This window comes from Canis aureus, chromosome 8 (genome assembly GCF_053574225.1).
Source record: "Canis aureus isolate CA01 chromosome 8, VMU_Caureus_v.1.0, whole genome shotgun sequence".
Lineage (NCBI taxonomy): Eukaryota > Metazoa > Chordata > Mammalia > Carnivora > Canidae > Canis > Canis aureus.
In genome coordinates this window covers 1,280,311-1,286,551 of record NC_135618.1, presented here as the reverse complement: position 1 = coordinate 1,286,551, position 6,241 = coordinate 1,280,311, and positions in this window count along the sequence as shown.

Sequence of the window (6,241 nt, the reverse complement as noted above, 5' to 3'; positions counted from 1 at the left end):
TAGTTAATTATATTTGTAAATGTTAATTTTTTTTTCAACGTTAATTTCTTTAACCAAATGTGCTGTGGTTAATAAGGCGTTAACGTTAGGGGGAACTGGGTGAAGCGTGTACAGGACGTCTCTGTACTCTCTCTTTACCTTTAGTGTAAATCTAAAATTCTTCCACAATAAAAAGTTTAAAAAAGAGAGTGAAAATATGTCTCGGGCATAGATCTATTTACTGCCTGTCCCTCCCATGATGCTGTAAGCTCCAAGAAGCCAATGAACACGACTTCATTTCTCTTTATTCCTGAGGCACAGAATTATAAGACCTTCCTGGTAAGACCTCAGGAAATGTTTGTTGACTAAATAAATATAACTGCAGGTAGAGAACCATCCAGTACCTGGTGTTTGCTGACTCTAACAGGATTTATACCCACACTGGCGTGAACTCTGGACATAATGTAAGAACCAACTAAGACATTTTCTCAAAGGAAAAAATGTGTACCTTCTCTTGTAGTTTGGTTGGTGACATTCCTCTATTTCTACTTCTAAGGTAAACTCTCCTGACCTGCGGATGGGGTTCAGGACATGCTACCCCCAAAAGATGGTACCTTGGCACGCTGAATACTTCAACCTGGAGCAATTCGAGAAATGGCACTCACTGAAAAGATTTTCTGACTGCCCACCCCCGCCCCGCCCCGAGACAGGTCATAAGACACCCATGTGAGAGGTTGCTCTCTTCATACCAAAAAAAAAAAGAAAGGAAAAAAAAAAAGGAACGTTGTTATCTTCGAAGATGAAGGGACAAAGAGAAAAATCTGAACAGGCCTTGGGACATTTCCTTTGGTTTCTACATTTAGCTCACTTTGTCCTATCATATCTTTCTTTAACTTTCTGCTTTTCATAAAACCTAGCATAAAAAACATTTACATTTAATCATTACTTCAGGACTTCTTCATTGCTTTATCAAGTCTCCTATGCCCCCTAAACCTTATATTAAGTAAATTTGTATGCTTTTCTCTTGCTAATCTCTTTTGTTACAAGGTCTCAGCTGACAAGTTGGAAGGGTAGAAGAAAAATTAATTTTACTATTCTACTTTGTCTTGATCCAAATACTAAAAGCTAGATCTGACAATTAAATCAGCTATTTGAAATCTTTGAATTTCAGATCTAGAAATGAGTTCAAATAATCATGGCTTATTTTATTATTTAAAATTTAAAATGTTATTTTAAATTTTAAATAATATTTTATTCTATTATTATTTAAAATATTATTATTTAAAATTTAAAATATTTTAAATAATATTTAAATAATATTTTATTTTATTTTATTCTATTTTTAGTGGTGAGCAGTTAGAGCAAAACCATCAGTGAAACTCATGAAAGAGTCAAAAGGTCTTTTCTTGAAGTCTTACCTATGTGGCTCCCTCTTGGACTCATAGACCTTCAGTCAGAGGTCTGGGACCCTATAGGACCCACTCTGAAAACAAGAGTCATCTTTTCATTTCACTGACAAGGAACACTAAAGGCCCAAGTGATGAGATGTTTTCACCAGATATCAAATTTTTTGACAAGCTCAAAGCTTCCTTGAGAATCTCTGAGTTTGGTGTTTGTTGCTTAGATGCAAACGATGCATGTTCTCTGTCATGTCAAAATTCTTATTGCTTCTCCCTAAAAATGAAGACTTTTTTATGGACAAGAAAAATACTATTCTCCATCTTTCCAGCTTCCTCATAGTTTTACTTCACAAGATATTTTTTCTTCTCAGGGCCTACCAATATGTCTATGAGCTGAGGGAAGTCAAGGCTTCTCATTTGAACTTGTAGACTGTGTTTCTCAAATCCTAGTCTCCACAGAGACTGTCATATTTATATGAAGATTTATGAATTTCTCCAAACCTTGATCTACCCTGTGTACAGTAATGTGAAATGTTGAGAATGACATTTATATGAAGATTTGTGAATCTCTCTGAAACTAGACCCACCCAAAATATAATGAAATGTAATGTTAAGAAGAGAACAATTAATTTAGAGTGTGGACTCAGCCTTACCAGATAACTCAGCTAGAAATAAATCACCTCAGGGCATAAACTAGATGAATTGGAAGTAAGAGAGTGTGATAGGGGTAGGGACTTACTTGAGTGGGGCCCCAGGAAATCTGGGCTCTACTTCTTATTGTGCCAAAGTTCTGCACACTCGTTTTGTAATTTCTAAGGCTCGAAGGAGTGAACAGGAAGAGATGGGTTGGAGTTGGATGGACATCTTGGAGTTGGATCGACATCTGAATTTACAACGACTTCTTTGCTGGGGAACCGGGCGGCAAAAGGAAAACTGCTTTTAGCAAGGCATTTCCTCTGGTCTTTCAGGGGCCCAGAAAATACTTCATACGTGTCTAAAGAGTTCTGATACCTGATTTTACCTTCACGCACTTCTCATGCCAGTCCACCTTCCCCGTCCTAATGAGGCTTTTCAGTAAGTCCTTTCCTGCTAATGATGTCTAAAAACTGAAGGCCAAGTAATGAGCAGATCAATAGCTCCCATTAAAGTCTCTTTGTAGAGCCTCTTCTAATTTTATCTCCTATGATGTGACCTCCAATTTGCATAAGAGAGATACTACTTAAACTTACAGGCAGGATTGATTGACTGAACCTGACAAAGGTGGGAGAGCAGTTGCTTAATTTAAAGCACCTCCAAAAGATGGTGAAAATGATTAAGAACTATGCTATAAATACTCTCATAATCCTTATTTCTGCTGGTTCTTAAAATTAACCCCCTCATGCATTTTCCTTAGGTCAGGATTTAAATACCACTAAAATAATTCTAGGTCAAGGGACAATGGACAAGGCAGGAGGCGTTTCAGGGTACTAGGGGCAGAAGAATAAAGGCCTTATCCTAAGACAGCTGGTGGTCTCATGTCAAAAATTTTACTTTTGCTTTGGGTGCCGGTAGCACTGGTACCAGGCATTCTTATTAAATTTCCACAGTTAATTGTTTTAATGTATAGTGTTGCCCTAAAAGATCCTTTGACTTCATCCCCTTTCAGTTGCTCCCTGTTCTTAGGTCATCCTTTTCATGTTTTCCTTTGTGGCCAGGGACACATATCTTCCCCGTCCTGGAGCCTCTTTTTCCAGACAATTATCCCACCCATCTCTCTCTTTATGGAATATGCCCATTTCACAGCCTTCTTCCTAATATGACCAGGAGATCCTAGAAATGCTTTCTCTTATCTCAAATGATCTTTTTCAAATTCTTTCTCAGTTGTTCCTATTACTATTAATCATTGAACGAATGTCTGAGGTGTAGAAAGGGTACATCAGTGGGCAGGGCAGCATGAAACTGATATTTAAATAACAAGGTCTCGTATACGATGGGTGCTTCCTGTGTGTCCGGAATTGGGTTAAATGTTTACTTAAGTCATCTTACTTGATTCTTGCAACACCTTTATTGGTAAACGCCCAAATCTGCCCCAATTTATAGATGAAGGAGCTAAACTCTGAAGAGAGTCTCAGTAGAAATGGATTTCACACATGGGTTTACGTGCAGATAAAAATCACTGTAAAGTGGGAGGAGTGGGCTCTAGGCCGGCGTCTGGGAACAATGTTCAACAAACAGAACAGGACAGGGCTGACTTCCTGGGGGCGAGCGGGGGGATCAGGAGGTCTCTGCCGAGCTACTGACTGTAAGCGCACACGGCTGTAGCTGGAAGTGGAGGAAAGGCCCAGAAGGTTCTGAAGCCACCGCGATCCCTTCTTTAAACTGACACAGCTAGATGCTGCTGTGCGCTGTTGCAGAAAAGAAGCCCTCGTTTCTACACTTGTAACCAGCAACAAACAAACCAACAAAAAACCTAAGTGCAATAAAAATACGGTCTACAGGGGCTCTCCTTTACCCTTCAAACCTGTGCGAGTGCAAGCCCATGTGCGAGCCTGGTTTGTCACCAGATCCTGCTGCCAGGGAATCTGGGAAAGGTAGTTCTCGGTCTTGTAGCCTCTGCTGTAAAGGGAGGCACCCCAGGAGTGGGGGGAACCCGTGTGCAGGGTCCCCGGCCCCACTGCGCCAGCCCAGGAACTGGGCGCTGTGACCTGAGCTGCAGCCACCGCCCGCCTGGCCCGTCTGCAGGCCCCAACACCTGCTGGCCCCGCCGCCCCCGCCTGATGCTCCTGCCTGTGTCCAAATGCAGCTGTTTTGGGGACTTGTGTAATTTAATAGGAAAAAAATCTCCCTGATAATAAAAGACTAGAAAATGGGAAAACCAAAAAAACAAACAAACAAAAATCTCGTAGACATTATCTTTCCTTTTTTTGGGAAGTTATTAGCTTTTTACAGTAATGAATATGATACAAACATTTTGGTTTTTGATCTGGACAAAAACATAGCTTGCTTACGCTTACTTCAACAAATTTTTTTTTAACTTTTAATTTTTGTATTTTTTAGAAACTGTTTATTTTCCATCAACCGTATTTTTACGTCAGCTAAATTATGCCAAACCAGAGAAGGCTGCTCCTTTGAAATATCCCGTGGTCAAATCCCACCACGCCGTGATCTGAAGGGAGGCTAATTCTTGCGATACTAGTGCTCTAACTTGACAGGCTTCGCAGTCTATGACTTAAAAGCCTAAGTCCTGACTTCGGGAACTTCTGCTGGATTCCGTAGGTATCTTTGCTTAAAGATGCTCATCGCTTCCTGGGGCACTTACTCATCCACAATTGCCAGGCTGTATCTGGCTTCAGTACTGGCGACGGCTCCCCTCCGCCGGGGCAGGGGGCACAGGGCGAGGGGGCAACGGGGTGGGGGCCGCTCCGCTGCCCTGTGAACTGCAAGTGCAGGGGCAGTTCCCCCGCCGTGTTTTCCTTAGGATACTCACGTACCTTATGCTCCTGTGCCTTTAAGATTCACAAAGCAATTTTCTGAGACCAAGAACTCTTCTTTAGGCTTTAAAAAGAATGTTGTTATTGCTATTACCAGCTTCAGTGACTTTTCTCTCTCACTCCACTTCTTTCAATCTCATCCATCCTCAAAAAATAGAAAGCACATCACTGGATACTCTTAAAATTCAAAAGAATTTTAGGATTTCTGTTTCAGGTATCCGCTCGACTCCTTACCTTATCAAAAAAAAAAAAAGATGCAAAAGTCTTTTTATGTAGCTTTCTATCATAAGGATAAGAATAGAAGCTTAACAAAGCATTTGTCATATTCATTAATTTTTTTTCTTAAATTTCTGGAGTTGCTCTTCACCAAAATGTTTTATATTATGTCGCGAGGAAACTACTGCTTCCAATGAGACAGGGAGTTTGAGTTTTCTGAGGAAATAAGAACTGTCATTTGAGTGACAGAAACTAGTAAATTCGCTTGAGGAAAATGCAATTTATGTGTATACGGGAAAGCTGTAGTGTTAAAGAAAAAGAAACACAGAAAAATTTCCATTCCTAGCTGCCACTTCTCTTTGGTTTTCGTAACTGCAGTGGCAGGATATTAGACAAATCACCAGAAAGTGGGGGCACACATACTCCTTGGATAATTAGTCCCATGAAATAGGGTCAATTATTCAACGATGACCTGTAAGCCCCCACTATGTGTAAGAAAAACGGGCAGTTCTGGGGTTCTACGGTCTCTCTTCTATTCCTTATTATGCATTTGTTGAAGTCACGTAGGCAACATCTTTGAATCTCACTTAATAGGAAGAGGACTCAGTCTCTTACTTCTGGTTTGGGTGGCTGAGTGACCTCATTCTCTAAGTGGGTGAGCATCTAAGGGAAAAACAGCGCCGGGAGGTGATTAACGTCAGAACACCTCCCTCCTAGGACCCGCGTGGCCATCAAGCACGCGCCATCAGTTGCGTCTCTACTTGGCGGCTGAACTGGAGTCCTTCACATACCACTTACGGTGCCAGTGAACCTTGGAGACCTGGACTCCCCCGAATCGCAGGGTCAGCTTGCACCTCTTTGTTTTGTCCTTGTCTTCTCCCTTGAGACACAGCCAGTGTTGTGCCCACTTGACTCATCTGGGGCCTTCGGTCTTGTCCTGCGGCCCACGGGCAGCGGGTGGTTCTGACCAAGGAGTACCTGCTTTGGTTGGCAGATCTGACCGGGCTGGCAGGGCGGGCTTTCTCCTTCTCCCTCGCATCTGTTTGTCCTTGTTCTTTCCTCCAGAGGCTGTGGAAGAGGGTGATCTTTCCAGAGAGAGGAGCCCTGCTCTTTGGCCAACTGCGTTTCTTCCATTCCGTCTCCCACTAAGTTTTAGACTCACGGAAGCATGGACCA